This window comes from Colias eurytheme, chromosome 10, assembly GCF_061535395.1.
Source record: "Colias eurytheme isolate Ceu_HAF_F1 chromosome 10, ilColEury1 Martin Lab GWU primary, whole genome shotgun sequence".
Classification (NCBI taxonomy): Eukaryota; Metazoa; Arthropoda; class Insecta; order Lepidoptera; family Pieridae; genus Colias; species Colias eurytheme.
This window is the reverse complement of record NC_142989.1, coordinates 5,603,337-5,623,299: the sequence shown is the minus strand read 5'-3', so window position 1 is coordinate 5,623,299 and position 19,963 is coordinate 5,603,337. Positions and strand designations below refer to the sequence as shown.

The following is a 19,963-nucleotide window of genomic DNA, read 5'->3' as shown; positions in this document are numbered from 1 at the left end:
GGTATTCAGATTTATTGTCCGTATGTTACTTCGTGAATCAAATGTAATAATATGTTAGTTACTTTGTGATAAGTATAGTGGGAGTTTCATTTGAGGACGTATTTTCGTGACGGATTATGTATGTAGCTTTGGTTAGTTTTGAAACTTCTTTAGTAGGTATTAAGAAAATTATCTACTACTTTTTATTTGGACGTATTGATATAAGAAAGCGAGAGAAGAAAGACGATATTAAAACAACGTAATCAAGAAAATAACTTTATACGATCGATCCATAAAGTTTATGTATACCCAGGGATATTATGATAATATGTTCATAAGTAATAAATATCAATTTGTATTTCGGTCGACTTTGTTATTTATTTTCGGAAAACTCAAAATATCGTGATGCTCAACGATTTTGAACTCTTTTTCGCAAATTATTATAATAATTAATAATACTAGTAATACTACGTAATACTGAAGAAGTGAATACAAGAAAAAGCAAAGCAAAGGGCTCGTTCATTCTATAAACAGGCGCGAATTTATTTAATCTTGCAAATTGGCAAATAACAAAAAGGGCTGCGAATAGACAGATATCAAAATCTCACCACAAGGGATCTTTAACATCCGTAAGGTACGGAATATTTTAATTATTCTTGGTTAAAATAAATTAATTAAATAGGACGGACTAATCAGCTTCTTTGCAATATTACAATTTACAAAGTAACAAAAATAAATTTTATAAGGTTAGGTTTTTGTACGTTACCCAATCATTCAAAATTGTTCTCAAACTCATTTCAAAGACATGTTGTTCGCATATTAATTTTACAAAACGTAACACAGCTGTGATCGAGTAAATTCAGGACAAATGTTTAGTACATATAATAAAATTAATTGAAAATAACGCGAATGGTTTTTAAGCGAGACCTCCAATAATACTGCATCATCCCTAATTAACACAGCATGTCACGTACACACTTGAAATTATAAAATTGAATATTTACCAAACTCGTCAGCCTGTCACATTTTAATGGGCCCTCTTCTCAATGGGCAGCGTTGGGCGAGTAGAGGCAATCACAAAAGTGTAGAGGTCCTAAATATGATCGGCCGTCATTGTAGATGTTTATTCATAATCGACGTAATGGCGGCAAACATGGACAATCATTTGTTGGACCAACGCTACCCATTGTGAAGAGGGCGCATAAGCATTTTATAATAGGCATATCTGTGAACGAATATCAAATGAGCTTTCACTTAATTGAGGGTAACTCGGGCTTTGAGATGCAAATGTAGGTGGACAGACAAACACCTTGCTGTGCCACATTGTTCGACGTAATACACAATGTTACGGTTGGTTGCTCTTGAATAGATTATCAATATTGTTTTATCAACAAAATTGATCATGTAACGGACGGATTATGAAATATTGCGTCGTGGGCTAACTATTAATATAAGGCGGAATTAATAATTTGATTTATAGCAATAGGTACTGTCTATAAATTACATAATGATTACTTATACAAATGTAGGTTTATCTGATCAATGCATTTAGTTTGTTGTCTTATTCATATAAAGCAATTTTAACAGTAGTTTCTTTCACAGTAATTATTTCCTATTTCTTCTAAATTATTTGATGATACTTACAATTTTCCTAAGTGGTTCTTAATTGAAAAGCTTAGTTTGTTTTATATAACTCACCATACGACGAAATTAAAAAATTCATTCTGTACGTGTTCTTCCTTCCAGCACGCAATTGACACATTAAAGCGTCGTGCGTAATTCATTTCATTGAAAATTCGACTTTGAGTGATTCCTGTTAAGGTGTATTACAGTCAAAATGATCCCGGAGAAATTTTCCTTACATGGGGAGCAAACCCTTCAATTGCCTCGAGTTTCTACATTGACAGCTGTCGTGAGATTCTACGCTTTCCTGAGTGTTTACTTATATGTGTTTGTACTCGTATTTGCTTATGGAATTTACATTAGGAAATTTTAAACACGTTTGTATAATTCCACGCTATAAATTATTAATTAAATTAGAATGTAAATATTTCTGATGGCTTTGAAAATTTTTTGGAGGAAGATTCGGCAAGAGCAGATTCACGGACCAATAGACATATTTTTCATCTGCAAGCGCACCTGAAGATCAATAACCACTTATTTTTTAATCAAACTTAGTGTTAACCATATCCCCGTCCTGTCGCCCTCTTGATTTTTCATAAAAGTCTCCACACGCTTCAAGTTTTGATTTGCGTTCATATCAATTGAGACCAAAAAATTGGGGATGTCGTTGGAATACAAACTTTATCTCGGTATAATAGAGTTGATAATGGACGAAAGTTATTATATGTGTACTAACTTGTAGGGTCGATGTTTTGCTTTGCGGCGACATCGTTCAACCCACCTTATTGGGAAAGTAAATCGAATCAAAGCTTCGTGTTCCCTCATCGTTAGCAATACAAGTGAATACATCGTTTTGAACTAGCCCCGTCGCATTCCGAGTGTCTTGATTGATTTAAATGTCCATTCATTTTATGCACGACATAGCTATGTGAGTTTTTTCAAAGGTAACTAGATTGATTAAAATGTTTTGTGGGCTTTTTTCTGAGTTGAATAACTGGAAAGCGTCGTAATCAACGACAAGTTGTTGCATTTTTCCATACAAGTAAATTCAAAGAGAATGTGCACTGATCTTAACTGACAGCATAATTCCTTAAAAAGTTAGTCCTGTGTACCGGTTTTGTATACGGTAGACGTACACCCTCGACCTCTGTTTCACGAATCGATTTTTCTTTTCGGGCAAATGCTTACTCTTTCCTACCAGACCGTATTTTGCATCTAATAAACTCAACGTTTAGTTGGAAAACTACTGAATTATTAACTATCGCGGACAACTAATATTGATGGTATAAATACAAATAAATAATTTATGTTCTTCTCTTCAAAAAATCTTTGTTCTCACTATGCGTCGGTTAAGTTTTATAAGTAGGTATAATTAGCAACCCTTAAGGGGTAATAAAGTAATTGCATCAATTAAATAATATGGCCAGTTCACATATTAATTAAATGGCGACCATTCGCTACGTGGGTGGTCAACTGAGCATTGCATTTTAATTTTATGACCATTGCGTTTTAAAATAATTGTGCATATTTTTTTTATAATTAAACCTATATTTCTTAATACACCAAAGAATTAAAATTATTTTGGAAATTTCATGCCAATTTAAAGCATATTTAGTAGTTATATTGACTTTAATTTAGGCACCCGTATAAATTTCTCTTTTGGCAATATTGTTAATTAATTGTCAAAGAAAAGTATATTTACCCTAATTTCACTGAATATAAATTTTACCGCAACGTATTTTTCCCCAACGTACCTTTTATAATTAAACAATAGAATACATTATTTTGTAATACCATTGCGATTTTGATTACAAGAAAAAGGGGTATTAACATAGTCAGCCGATTGACAAAGCGCTGTTTTTAAATTCATCTTGAAAGGTGCGCAAGACATAAAGAATTCCATTGCTATTTCTGTTCACTAGACCCTTTGAATATTCTCCAATTATGTTCGCTTCTCTGGTTTATAATTTTGTTTTACATAATTACGGTAGTTGGGCGCAATCATATAAATTACCTCTTGAAAGCATGTTAATAGTTTCAACTTTAAGTCACCTTTGAATAAATTATGGAAGAAGATTTTATAAAGTTTTCTTCAATAAGCACATGGCCACAGCACATGGCACTTTAAATGTGATAGTTATTATTATTGCATATATTCATATTGTATCTGACAGGCTCACTTACCTATACATTTTTTTTAATTAGTGATGCCAGAAAACTACAAAATGTTATGGATATAATATTATACAATATTAAGTGTGTTTATTTTTAGGAAAGAGTTCCAAAAACTGTTGAAATGCTACAATAAAACGTGCCTAGGGATTAAATGAATATCACATTAATTCAAGGCTGATTATTTTATGTTGTATTTCGAGTTCCTACACGTTAAGAATAATTTACAAAAAAGAAACATTAGTTGTAAATTTAGGTCCCGAAATAAACGATTTTGTTGTTTTGTAGGTGGCTAATTACATTGTATTAAGGATTTACGAAAAGAAAACATTTTGATACTTTTTAAGTTATTAATAGCACAAAACCTATTTATGTACCTCCTACAAGAGTTGTATTATTTCATGCTAATGGTTTAAAGGTTATATTAACTTTCTTTTGTTTCTTTAGAAATCAGTAAGTAGTAAGAAATCAGTTTTTTACTATATGAAAATAAGTTAACACACACGAAACTTGGCGTAGTGTATAAGGTAATAAATCATTAGTTTGTTACTTTGGTATACAGGGTGGAAGGTTAAGATGGGGCATGAAGGGCAGGTACCTTAACCGTTGTAGCTACATGAAAATGTTCTTAGGAGACTATCCTTAAATTCTTGAGAAATTTTAATCTACATTCACAGATTTTTGAAAAAATGTACGGTCAGCAAGGAAATCGGCAGTTTTAAAAAAAAATTTTTTTGATGCCAATCGATCCAGTTTCTCATGGGGATCAAAACACTCTAAAAGACCAACTGAGGTATGAGTACTAGAAAAGTCAGAAATCGCGAAAAACTATTTCCACACATTCACTAAGAAAATAAGTGATTCAACAAAAGATGCGCTAATAGAAAACTCCAAAGAGATTTTCAGGCTTCAATATTTTTTGTTTATGATTATTAAAACACATACTGATTAAGAAGAAACATTAATTTAATTAAACGGTTGTCAAAGGAAATAAAAAATAACAAAAAAACAACATTTAAAGTGGTGATAATTCCAGAATTTCTGAAATAATTTACATAAAACTTATGATATGAGATGCTCAAAGTGGTCACCGTTTTGAGGTAAACATAGGTTTGTTCGTTTTGAACGTCGCGGACGTGTCAAGCTTTTCTCAAATGAGCCACTTTCTGCTAGATTTTTTACAAGATTCGCAATTACCTTTCGCGTCGGTACATGTCGCATTGGGTATTTATTCCTGTACCATTCCAATGCAACTGTTGGGTTTTTATTATTTAAAAAGTAAGCCTCTAACAGATCTAAACGTTCCAAATTATTTAAGGACATTATAAGTGAAGACAGACTTTTGGTAACTTTTGTTTTCTATGTGTTATTGTTTACATAAGCCATAAAAATGTGACGTGTTCGTTCGATATTCAAATTTAAATAATTTTTCATCTCGTACACGAGCTGCCAGCCACCGCCCGCTCATGCCCCGCGTCGCTGGCATATTATGCTGCTGTGCCTTTGTCTTTTTACTTGTTCATGAATGAAAATAGTTTTTCGCGATTTCTGACTTTTCTAGTACTCATACCTCAGTTGGTCTTTTAGAGTGTTTTGATCCCCATGAGAAACTGGATCGATTGGCATCAAAAATTTTTTTTTTGAAAACTGCCGATTTCCTTGCTGACCGTACATTTTTTCAAAAATCTGTGAATGCAGATTAAAATTTCTCAAGAATTTAAGGATAGTCTCCTAAGAACATTTTCATGTAGCTACAACGGTTAAGGTACCTGCCCTTCATGCCCCATCTTAACCTTCCACCCTGTATAATGTTGTGTTCATACCTTTATATTTTTATTATATATATGTATGACTTCTTCATTAGTGACTACCACTACACTGTACTCACCACGTACTCACACTATCAAGCAAACACAAACAAAACATTCAAGATAAATCCATAATATTAATGTTCATAATTAAGTCAAAACAGAGCTGCAAACGTAGTTTTGTATTTACAATACATAAGTAGGTATAGACAAAACATAGTCTGGAAAATTTGAGCAGCGAAACCTTTGAAGTTTATAGTCTTGTAATCCCTAGAGGGTTGGCACGCTATGTCTTCAATCCTTCATATTGTCTTGGCTCCGGTCAGAAACATTCTTAATGATTAATAATTAATAAGGTATTATCCCTTTGGGTCTCATGTTGCAAGATTGGAAATACAATTCCAATCAACAACATAACAGCCGGCACAATCGTTTGGTACCTACGGTATAGCTTTCTTATTCGAAAAAGGCTCTTCCAATGAAAGTAGATGAGAATTGGACGTATAATAATCGACATATTGAGTTTCTCTTATCCAGATCTTCTTAATTATTATAATATAATTACGTACCGGTAATGTAGGCATATGTGATGTGTATGTACACATATCGGATTACTACATAAAGCCTACACAATTAGCTCTTTTAGATCAATGATTAATGTAAAATGTCTGAGCAAATTCATCAAACATATCATTTATTATTGTGAAATATTTTATACGTAAAATCCATACTAATACTAGCGGTCCGCCCCGTCTTCGCCCGTGGTACTTATGAAAAATAGATGTTGGCCGATTCTCAGACTTACCCGATATGCACAGAAAATTTCATCAGAATCTGTCCACCCGTTTCGGAGGAGTATGCAGACTAACATTGTGACACGAGAATTTTATATATAAGATTATAAATGCGAAAGTAACTCTGTCTGTCTGTCTGTTACTCAATCACGCCTTAACTACTGAACCAATTGACATGAAATTTGGTATAGAGATATTTTGATACCCGAGAAAGGACATAGGATAGGTTTTATCCCGGAAATCCTACGGAAACAGGTTTTTCTTTGAAAACGCGGGCGAAGCCGCGGGCGGAAAGCTAGTTCTCTATAAAATCTTATCTCAAAATGTATGTTGTTAGAATAGAATTAAATGAAAGAAATAAGATATTATCACGCATATTCCATTAGAAACACAAGGCTATTTCCACGCATTATTCATTAGAAATGGCCTATAGCAACGGCTTTTGAGTCCATAGAATACGAAACCAGTCTAGAGTAATTCAGACCTACAGCAAGCCATTATCCTATTTATTACTTGACTTTAGCTCATAATATGTAAATGGCAGGAAGCGGTGATGGGTGGCCATCCATCATCGCGAATTATCAGCATTGACAACTGGCCATTGCTTATTTCGCAGTTGCCATCATTGGTTGTAATGATGCATGTTTTATAGTCTGTGCAAATATTGTTTGGTAATTACGGTTCTTATATAATACTAGCGGTCCGCCCCGGCTTCGCCCGTGGTACATGTTTACGTTTTCTCTCCATAAGAACCATCCTCGTACTTCAAGGAATATAATAAAAAAAGAATTATCGAAATCGGTTCAGCCGTTCTCGAGTTATGCGCTTACCAACACATTTTGCGATTCATTTTTATATATAAAGATTATCTACGGTGCATTTACATCAAACGAAATTTATTCTTTAAATTTATAAAAATTTATTCTTTCTTATATTAATCTTTGTGTAAATTTGTTACAATCAAAATTTATTTGTTTTATTTATAAGGCTGTTTATTGCTTAAATTTCGTTATGGTTACTTGTACATCTCAAATTCTATTTTGTAAAAATGGAATTTATTTTATTACCAAATTAACACGAGATTATTACCATTTTTCACCAGAAATCAGCATCAGTGCCTAATACAACAACATAACAGTAAACTAACAACTAAAGCCCTTAACAGTTGCTTAATATTTGATACTTAGATATGTATTGGGTGTACCCAAACTAATAAACTTCTTATTTATATTTCTCCAGCAATAGGCTAAAGACGTTTCTACCCCTCCAGGCATTAAACACTTTATCGTATAACCTAGAGCTAAAGAAGTTTGTGAGTATATTTTGTGTATATTTAAAGCTTTGGCCTTTGTCAAACTTGTACCTAATATCTATACCTATATGTTATTGAACCCTAAACTTTATGGTTCAATTAGCTAACTATACGTTAGGCTCAACCCCTTTAGTCTAACCCCGCCTGCACACTATAGTGGTATATAAAAGTATTGTTTCTCCCGCTTAAAAATAAATTTACTATTGATGAATTCGACAATCGATTTTGTGTTGTTGCAATAAAGATACACAAATAAACCGAAATATTAAACCCTGCAGCTACGTTGAAAGCTCTTAAAAGTGTATTTAAATAAAAATTGAATCAATATTGAAGCCAAAGCCTTTCACCCATCGCTTCTAGGAAAAGCATAAAAACCGCAAACAATTGGAACTTCCTGGAACTGTTTCCCATATTTAATTTTGAGGGCGAGTTAAACTAACAAAAGATTTAATTACATTAATCGATCTATTGATTTGATTTACTGTTGTTGTTTATAATCTAATATCTATGTAATTACATTAACTATTTCAAAATTCATTTCGTAGATTTAGCACACAAATACTTCTATATAAACATAGGTAATATTGTCTGCTGTTAGTAAATAATTGAAACCAATACGGTCGAGTATCATAGCGATCGATTGCTATCAAGAGCTCATTAATTGACGACGCGGTTGGCGCAGTGGTAAGTAACTGCCTACTGAGCCGACGGTCCCGGGTTCGATCCCCGGTCAGGGCAAATATTTGTGTGATGAACTCAATTATTTGTTCTTGGGTCTGGGTGTTTATCTATATATGTATTTATTAAATATTATATTTATCGTTGCCTAGTACCCACAACACAAGCCTTAGTTGAGCTTACTGTGGGACTAGGTCGATTTGTGTAATAATGTCCTATAATATTTATTTATTTATTTATTTATTAATACAGGTAAGTATAGTAAGTATACTTGACCTGACCTTAAATTTCCATCCACCTCTCAGACCGTCTAGAAATGCGAAATGAGTCTATCACAGAACCTTGCGAAGGACGTGTAAGACAGTATTGGATATCCTGTCCCCTGATTGGATTCCGACTCTTTGCTGACGTGTGAAATAACACGTCACTCAAATAGAACTGATAATAAATTCAATTTTCTTTCCCCTTCTGAAGGCCGGACAGGATTAAACGCGTTTTATTTGCCTTTGTCCTCCGAAACACTGCTTGTTTTTTACGTTTTCCATTCGATTTCCCGCACGGATAACAAGTATGTGCCTTGTGTAATAATTTCGCAAATGAACGGGATAAACGCTTTTTTATAAGGGATGCTTCTTGGTTACATTTCTTTGTCAGTTTATCCGTACGCAGGAGGCGTATTTACTGTTTTCGTAAGTCTTGATGATAAGTAAAGAATCATCTTTATTGTTGGGTCGAAATGTATACCTACCTACCTTATAAAAGCTTATGATAATATGTACCATTAATACATTATTCCTGGTTAAACAACTACACATATCAATATTTAAGAAATATAACACACATACACACACACATTTACACACACTAGTTTCTCATGAATCTTGATCTCGAGATAAATAAATATTATAAAAGAGATTTTCCATACCAAAAAAAATAAATACTCAACAATATCTCATGTACATTTATATTCTGAACTACAATACAAATCAAATACTCGTTTAAATTTTGTTCAATGCATGAGCAATCTCGGGCCACTCGAGAAATAGCAAGACTACAAATTTTATTCTGTTCGTGCAACTTATATCAAAGGATCTATTGCGAAAAGGTAATGCCGTTTATCCGTTTGACTTTAGCTTCAATAGTAAATATATACAACTAGGTACATACTCTACCATAAAATTTGTATAATTTTGATAACTTGTTCGCGCTAATCTCAGGAACCACGGCCCCCGTGGACTATCTAAAAGTGAAATAATTTAGATATGAAAAATTATTTCACTTTTAGATAGTCCATTTGTCGATAAAGGTATGCTACATCAAGCTAATACAATCTATAGGAGCGGAGCGGATACCAAAAGCAGGTAAAACCGCGGAGCGCAACTAGTCCATAATATTTATTAATATACATTCCTACTCTATTCCGGATCCTAAATATTCATAAAGGTGTTATTTATTATTTTTATCTCTAGTGAAAGTGTTACATAAGATTGTAAGAACCGACTTTTCATTAAATTTGTAAGATTATGTAGGGCGGAAAAGTAAGGGTAAAAATACGATCGATGACGCTGCATTTAATTTTATTAGGGTAGGCTCGGGAGAATAACATTACATAACACAATATTTTGTAGAGGAAATTTCATGAATATAAGACCAGCTAAATTGGTATACGAAAGTTAAAGTTTACGAACAAAGTGTTATCAAAAATTGGTGCCTACTAAACATAAAAATAATTTTGTGTATAACATTACACTCTTACGATCAAGAAAAAATAATCTTAAAATATTTAGAAACGTTTTATTTGTAAATGTAGGTATCTAAAATAAAATACCTATAGGTCTCCGAATTTCGATTTCAAGTCTATAATACAAACATTTTACATCAAGCGTTAAAATCAGGTTGGCCATGTTTGCTCGGAGAATTTACTGCCTCTACCGGTCTCAACAACCAATATACAGGATTATCTCTAAATAAAACACATTTATTCTTGTTTTGCATTGTTTTCTTTGCATTTACCTTCGATAGAAGTTATTATTGAATAGTACCGCTATATAAAGATAATTTCTAAGAAAATCATCATATAAATGCTACTTATAATTTTTATCCCAAATCTGTGAACTGTAGGTAGGTAGATACATTTTTTATGTTTTATTTTTCATAAGATAAATAAATATAACTTTAGTTTAAAATCGAATGAAAATATTTTTCAATAGCTTAATCATTAAACCGAAATAGTATCAGCTTAGCATCGAAAACATTTTACGTGTACAATTTTTTTTAATAAAAATTCAGCTAAATACCTTCACTAAATATTTTAGCTGGGAATAAATAAAGTTTTTAACAACACCTTTGAAAGGTATTTATTGAAAGTAATCAATTTAATAAGTAATAAGTATTTGATCATGAAATTTACTACCGAATTTATCCACCCAATTACATTTTAGATGTATTGAATTTACATTAGATTAACCCTGGTTTAAATTCTGTACTGTCTGATGTAGGTCATACAGCATTACACCATACAGTGTAAGTAATCACACATATAGCAATTAATTATATACGGAACCCTAAAGATGAAAATAGGTAGGAATAAAGTAAAGAATTTAATAATCACTATCTACAAAAGTTTTATTTAGTAGGTTCTCTCTATCGGCATCTTAATAATATTCAAAAAACATTTTTTTTTAACAAAACCATTATGTATTTAAATAAGATTTTCAGAATTACAATAGGCATGACGAAAGATTTTGAAATTCTCTTCCATAATGTGTGTATACGTTTACTATACAAGAAAAACCCTATATTTCGGTAATATACTTAAATTTAACGAAGATTAAAGCCATTTTTCAAAAAATATTTAATATCTGTGCCAAAACAGCTCGCAGGTGTCATGGCGTAGGCGTGACGTCAAACTTTGGTAAATACGTAATTATTTGTACGCATTGCGAAGAAAATTAAAAAAGTCTTTATTTAATATGTGTTATAGAAACGAATTACAAAGTTTATAAGTGGTGTGCAGTATTGCAGTGTGAATCCACATAAATATAATGCTCAAAAATGTGTTAGTAATTATTTCAAGCGAAAAAATAATAAGAAATTATTGTATAAAGTTGGCGCGGAGAATCCCGAACCATGTATTCGTGAATTCGCAATTATATTTCTGTTCTGAGTCGATAAAGCATACGTGAAACAATAGAAAATAAATAAAAATGCGTATTCTCAACATATTCATAACAACAAAATACATCTGACGTGAGTTGTTTACTTATGCGTGACGTCACGCGTGTTTTAGTCAAAATGGCGAACTTCAGAATTTCAATGTTTTATTTTATTGATAATCTCATTAATCTTAATGTTTTTAAGATTTCTAAGTCGCTATATTTAATTTATTTATTATACATTTTCCCTTAAAAACACTAATACGATCATTTATGGATACTGTCGTCATGCCTATTTTCCAATACATTTATAACCAAAATACAATTTCAATGGGAGATTTAGACATTCATTTATATTCAACTTTTTATTATATCTAGACTGTATATTCATATAATAGACGCTCGACTGTATTGAAAGTAAAAATTGCTAATACCTACGAATAAAACATTTAGAATTATCGAACCGTTCCATATTAAATTGAAAGGGTCCAGCAATTTTTAACGTTGATTAGCTCTGATTGCATACCAAGAGCTGTTTATTGCGAGTAACGGTAAATCAAATAATAAAATTAAAGTTGAAATAAAATCGCGAAGTAAATGCGTACGGAGAAATAACTTCATTTTATGGCCAATTATTCGAGAATCATTCGATAATAAATACGAGATTATGTTTTAGACAATCGAGTTCTGTATGTATTTTTAATCTGTTGTTATCTGTTTACTTTCCTTTATCTTTACTGTTTTTGAAACTTGTAAATATGTGTTTGAGATAAAAATTATAACATTTATTTAAATGGTTACTATATTCTATAGTGATTTTGAAAAATGATAAAATTCACGTGGTAGATGAGTAAAATTATACAATCTTATCTGTCACAACTCACAAGTATTGTCGTAAATACAAGAATAACGACTCCAAATATTATGTGCTTATCTCCACCATTTGCACGAAATGGGGTTTTTTGGAAGTTTGAGTAAGTTGGAATCCGATTATTCCTATTTAATAAAATGTATGTACACATGCCTGTACAAACATAAGAAATATATTTTGACTGTCGTGTTTATATAGCAAAAGTTCCCAGTTAAGCAATTGTTACATGTACCTACATTCATATTTAAGTATTTACCTACAACACAAAGACGTGCGTGGGTTGTTTAAATAAAAATATATACCGAAAGAATTTAACCAATTTTAAACTATTTCTAATAATTCATATACTTGAGCAATAATTTATTCCAATTCATTTACATAATATATAAAGATATCGGGTCTTTGTACAAATAGATTTATTAACTTTAAATAACTTTTGCTGATCTAAGCCTTCTTGATATGAGGTTTTGTAAAAGTTTCGCACGTCAAGATAGTACCTAACTTTAGGTGGCTGTTTCGACCCTTCGTGAAATGCCTTTTGTAGTTTTATCGTATTGGAAAAGTCAAAAATACCTTTTCAAATATGCATGTAAATCTCACATAATATATTAAGAGATTGAATAAATTAAAGGCATAAAGAAACATATTATATTCGACTAGCGGTCCGCCCCAGCTTCGCCCGTGGTACCTACATGTTTAAACTATCCTATCTCTCAAGTTGGATCGAACTGCACATGGTGTGCGAATTTTATTATAATCGGTTAAGTGGTTTAGGAGTCCATTGAGGACAAACATTGTGACACGAGATTTATATATATTACTAGCGGTCCGCCCCGGCTTCGCCCGTGGTACATATGAAAAATAGATGTTGGCCGATTCTCAGACTTACCCGATATGCACAGAAAATTTCATGAGAATCGGTCCACCCGTTTCGGAGGAGTATGCAGACTAACATTGTGAAACGAGAATTTTATATATAAGATATTAAGATTTGTTTTGTAGATCAAAATTTGAAATTATCGATATGGGTAAATTAAATATAAATTTCGATTAAAATATCAATTACCAATTTAGTTAACATTACTAATAGGTAGGTAGAATTTCTATCCTATACAAGAATTGTACTATTGCATACATTCTATCCTATACAAGAATTGTACTATTGCATATAAAGGTGTCTATGAACAAAATTAGAGCAGTCAATACAAAACAATTACCACCAGTTACCACAACATCAAATGCAATCTAAAGCATTATACCAATACGAATTCCATTTTTACAGCGCTGACAATTCAATACGATAGATAAGCTCCATTACTAATACGATCTGGCAGTACCAATGACACTGAACATAAAAATCTTTGTATAGAGTCGTGGAATGTAATCGAATCCGATATTGAACAGGATTATAAAGTTTCAAACGTTTCCACCGCTTTTTGGTTAGCCGGTCGGAATTACTACCTGTTTCTTATGTAATTCTTATATTTAGAAATGATTTTAGTATAGAAATATAGACATGGAAGTGACTTGGACTTGTCAAAACTTCCACAAAAGCCGGTCATCCTCCAAAAGCTATGTCCAATTTTAAATTTCGATACATTTTTTTGTTATATAATTTTGTAAGTAGGTATTCTTACATACCAATGTAAAATAAATTACATATTTAAAATGAATGTCCTCTATTGTTTCAGGTAAAAGTCACCTCACTTACGGCCTCTCCTACCTCCATAATACTTAAGCCTTTTATTCTTACTTGCGTTAAACATAATGTATCAGTGTAAGTACTCTGCATTGCATGCGTCAATTGCAATATAATCATGAATGAGATGGGAGTTGAAAGCAACGTCGAGTGAAGATCATACATTAAATAACTTGTGTGTTAGATTGTTTACTGTTCTTTAGTAAACATCGAAAATTGATACGTAATTGGGACTAGATGGCGCTGTTTAAAGAGATCGATTGTTCTAAGACAGCGGCCGAATAAACTGCTACTTCATAATAAAATATTCTTTAAGTTCTTCTTTGAATTGTTGTATTTGCAATCATTAATTATCAATCAATAATATCTCATCCAATACGATTCAATCTAATTAAAGATTTTACTATAAAAGCTCTACATCGGTAAATAAAACGCAGCTTACATATTCAATATTTAAACGTTGTGATGGCTTTTAATTTACAAATGTTCACAAACAGAAGCAACACTTCATTAGCGTTAGCATGATAATTTAAATTATTAACATTTAATCTCGCGAATAGCGCCGACCTTTTTACTTATTCACGAATGAAGCTATGATATGACGTTGACTAATGATACAAGTACCCTTAGCTACCGTATAGCATTGATGTCACGATTATATTCTATGGAGCTTTGATCTTACCGGCCGTGGTCGGTGGTCTACCAATAATAGCTTCTTCTATTTCAGGTATAAGTCATACAAACGCACTGCGTTAGCCCTTATTCGATTCAAGTCGGATCAGCTCAGCCTTTGTTTTAGCTCCGACTTTGACTTACAAATATAACTTTACCGTTCGAGCTGCTTGTGCCCAGTTAAGAGAATAGAAACCAGAGCTCCCAGCTTGCTTTTTCCATTTATCTTTTTTCAATGTCTTTTTGTTTTCCCACTATTTTGATAATTTGTTGTTGTACCTGACAACGTTGTACTCAATAACTTGTATTGAGAGTGCCTTTGATTTTAATTACGTAAATTTACCTTCAGTTAAATTATTAATTGTCACAACAGTTATTTTAGTTATTTCAATATCGCGGTGTATTTCGCAACGTTCCTGTATTCAAATCTTTTGTAACTACTCCGTTAGCGTTGTTGGACAATTGCCAGACGAGGTCGGAATAAATATTTGGTTTTAAGTGATTGTGAGCTTGAAATGATTTTTGAACTGCGTGTTGTGTATATCTCGAAGCACTCACGGTGTTTATGCCAACATTTTCTGGGACCAGCAAATGCTGTATAAACTTTATTGTAGTTATATGCTCCAGAATAAAGTTATATTTAACCCATTGACCACCGAGCGGCCCGATCGGGCCGCGACACAATAGATTTTCTATTGTGTCTGTGATTCAGGGACTGAGGGATTAAATTACGCCCTTATTATAAATATGAGCAATTGGATTTCGATCAAATTTACGACACAGATTGTTTATAATCCGGATTCCGGATTAGTACCACGTACTATACCTACATCTTAACACTATAAATACCACGAAAGCCTTATCAGGTGATTCGTCAATAAAATGTACATATGTTATATTATTATAGAACATATTACGAAAAGTTTTGTCATAATATATTTAGTTAATCGGATTTAAATGTACAGTTGGTTTATATGGGATGTTTTTCTGTTTTGTAAGTTACATCGTGTTTAATGCGTTGCAATCTATTTGTTTTAAATGTTATCAGCTATTGAATGGTATAACACGTTTTACAACAATGGATTACAAGCTGTTTTAAAATCAAACGCCCTTACAAGTGCCCCGATAATGTTATTCTTTAGCTGACAACTCAAGGTAATATATAACCGAATTATCAATGACGTAAATTGTAGTATCGATGTTTAAATATTGCTTTGTCAACATTAGAAACAATATACGACTTATATACGTGTATATTATACTTAGCTGTCCTACGCAACTTTTCTTGTAACTTTATTCATTTGATATTCTGCTCCTGTGAGCGCGATGATTTTTATCTATAGCTTATCCTCGTTGTTAGATTTCGACTATTGGACCACTCATTTTTCAGTTTGAACCAGTAGTTCCTTACATGTTCAAACGAACTGTCTAGCTTTATCACATCATTAGGTACTAGAATTTATACCCCCATCGTCAAACAATGCACAACACATTCATCACCGTAAACTTCACAATCGCAAACTTAACCATCTATCTCCATTAAATATGTAGAGATCGTTATAATTATAATACGCGGCTTTCCCGCGGGATTAAGGAACACAAGTTTCGCATCTTATTACCAATCTGAGATTATAGCAAACAAGTCAGATCACTCCCGCTCAAGTCAACACGATATCACTTACGGGACCTTTCACAAAGTGTGTTTATATTGGCGTAACTTTTCTTTTCGTGTTTGCCCTGTACAAATATTCCTTCCTACTTTTTAGATTCAACTATTTACTATTATTTATGACGTGCTGTTTAGCGTTGATGATATCGATGCAGGTTTGATTTGGAAGTTTTTCGTAGTTTACAATTAAATTGAAGTTCCATTGATAATTATGGTTACCAAACAATACATACCTTCGCCTTCCTGTCCACCTGATACTTCTCGTATTTAATTATTTTTTAAACAACGTTAGTATTCAAAACTAACTGATTCGGTGGCGGTTCTTAATTATGAATATGTACAATAGTTGGTAATAGTAAGACAAAGATCTTACAAAGATTTAACTTTGTCAATCTTTTAAAACAATCCTTATTTAAATTAGATTGTGATCGCGCGATGACAGAATGTAAATAAATTCATCGGAAATCTGATTGACGGATTACTTTCGCCTGCAGCAATGTTAACGCTTAAGATTGATTTAAAGCTTTGTAAATATTGTTCTTAGGATTATTAGCTTATTTCTTTACAAAATGATACGTAATCTTTCGGACTTTTAACTGAATCAGAACAACGTCACATAAAAAAAAACATTTCACTTAGTTACTCAGTTTTAAAATTAAAGCTATTGCATATAACTAAATATTTATCAAACAAGTAATAATAATTCATTTTGCTATTTAATATTCCTAGCCATATACTTTCTAAAATCGGATTAATAAATAGTAAAATCAGTAATGCGTTTATAAATTAGAAATCATTACAACGGATGGGATAAGCAAAGAAATCTGATCTTGGAGACGTTTCTGTTTTCATTAGTGTCTTGACAAATGGTCCGTTTTCTTGGCGATAACGATTCTCGAAAGATCTTTATTAAAATTCGTAATTTATTACGTTGTGCAATTTATTTTTAGTCGTCTGTTTTTATACGAGAAACCAAAAACCTAACATACGAATTTTTGTAAAATAAATCGTAATGATTTAAGCCTCTGTAACGAATTTATTTATTTGTTGCTTTCCGAATTTTCATAAACATCATCATATGAATTTTATATAGTGTCAGTACCTGTCCCTTTAAGAATAATAAGAATCAGATAAATTTAGTAACAAATTTACGACAAAAAACCATTTAAATAATTACAACAGTGTGTTGAAATCGCTTAACGTTAACATCTCCTATTTTACAACAATAAACGTGTGAAGATATTAATTGACGTAATAAAATATATAGACCGGGAGATACTGACACAAAATTTCGAGTCATTTGTAACAGGATGGCGGTTCTACAGGGGTCTTAGTACGCAATGACAAAAAGAAAAACGATGGTGTGAACGCTGGTACCGGCGGCTTAGTCGCGTGGGCGTTAGTCGAACTCGTCGGAAAAATAGCGAAGTCAAACGATTTGTAACACAAAAATTTTAGAATTTACCGATAGCCCATAAAAAAGAAGTAGGCGGTAGTGTCATGCCATACTTTTCCGGTGTGACTTACAGCCCGCCATACCGACGCGAATGTGTTGATTTAAAAAAAACAATTCAACCATTTGTACCAGGCTAACTTTTGCACAGGTAACCATCGTCGTGCAGCCATTTACGAAAATCGCCATGCCATACTTTTTGGACGATTCCAAATGGTCACCATACCGCCGAAAATCTGCAAATTTTTTTTTCACCGAACCATTTGTAACACCCTTAATTTTTTTTTCAACAACTCCTGAATGATTATAAATAGAAGTGTGATAATGCCATACCTGTGGGAGGTGGCAAATGTGTATAAGATTTTTTTTTATTGTATGATTTTATTCGTATTTTGAACGATTTGTAACAGTATGGCATTAATCTTTCCTATAAGTTTGAGGTTCAACAAATATAAATACAAAATTTCAAAGATCTAGGTGGTAGAAATCTTCACTCCTATAAATTAATATTCAATTTATTTATGAAGTATGGCAGCACTTTTTCCCCCTACTAGAAGTATGGCAAATATAATAATGGTCACATTTTATCAAATACTCTCCAAAAATCCAAATGCAATACTGGTACAAAAAGTTTAGCGAAAAAAAAAATTTTTGCAGATTTTCGGCGGTATGGCGACCATTTGGAATCGTCCGAAAAGTATGGTATGGTTATTTTCGTAAATGGCTACACGACGATGGTTACCTGTGCAAAAGTTAGCCTGGTACAAATGGTTGAATTGTTTTTTTTTTAAATCAACACATTTGCGTCGGTATGGCGGGCTGTAAGTCACACCGGAAAAGTATGGCATGACACTACCGCCTACTTCTTTTTTAGGGGCTATCGGTAAATTCTAAAATTTTTGTGTTACAAATCGTTTGACTTTCGCTATTTTTACGACGAGTTCGATTAACGCCCACGCGACTAAGCCGCCGCACAGTATTTTTTTGACCCTTCTTTTGCGACAGCCTAATTTTATTGAATGAATGTATGGATATATACATGACAAACGCAAGAGTAAAACTCCCATGAAGCTCACTATCATACTTTTCGAAAAAATTCAATCTGAATAAAAAGTACCGGTATTTTATATAATTCAATTTTAATTTTTTATTAATTTTTCTACCATTATAACACATTTTTTTGCATTGCGAGCGTCAAGGCTAGCCATAGGGCCAATTTTCGATCCATTCGGGGAAGAGCTGTGACTTCGCAATTTCGAGATAATCGCATAAATAACAAAATTTCATTTCTTTTTTTGTGACTGAACTTTTAAGAATAGGCAAATTATTTTTACTTCAAAACATAGTTATATGTATGGACTACTTCCACAAAAAAAACCGATCGCGAAAAGAGCGGGATTCGCGAGATATTAATTTCTGAAAAAGTACCGGTTCTTTAACGATTTTTTTGTATAAAATCCTAAATCACACTTTATCAATATTTTTATTTCATACTTTCATATAAAGGTAAGTAGGTACCCCAATTACTATTTCTTTTCTTTATTTATATACTTATACCACATTATACTATGAAGAGGATTACATAAATTTGTAAGTTTCCTTGTTTGTAAAATTATTAAAATAAACTTGACCTTGGATTTGGCAGGAAAAAATATGTAGCTAAGGGAGTGAAATGAAATGTGAAAATGTCTAAACTAAAAATACGTCATTTTCATTTGTTAGAATGAGTGAACTGTCTTCAATTTCAGTACAATATGATTCTTCTTCGTTGTGTTCATCTTCTTCTTCATTAAATTGAAATGGTTTCAACATTTCGATAACAGCAGAGGGCAAAGGCAATTTTTTCATACTGTTTTGGCGCATACTCAAACGTGTATTCGATATAACTGGATCGGACGATTCCAATGCCCTATGAAATAAGTCTTCCATTGTGTGTTTTCTGTCGTCTTTTCGGCTGTGATGTTCGCGGTCATATCGCCAATATTTATTTCTGGACTCTCCAGCTTGTTCGGATAAAACACCTACGGGCAGTACCGAGTTTTCTATAATTTCTTGGCCGTGAATAAGGATTTTGTGCA

The 19,963-nt window shown here is 32.5% G+C and overlaps 1 protein-coding gene across 6 annotated transcripts in view; it reads left to right on the top strand.

Moving 5' to 3' along the window:
• Nucleotides 1–19,963, top strand: part of LOC149905179 (uncharacterized) — a 123,671-nt gene that overhangs the window by 49,487 nt on the left and 54,221 nt on the right. The window lies entirely within an intron of this gene.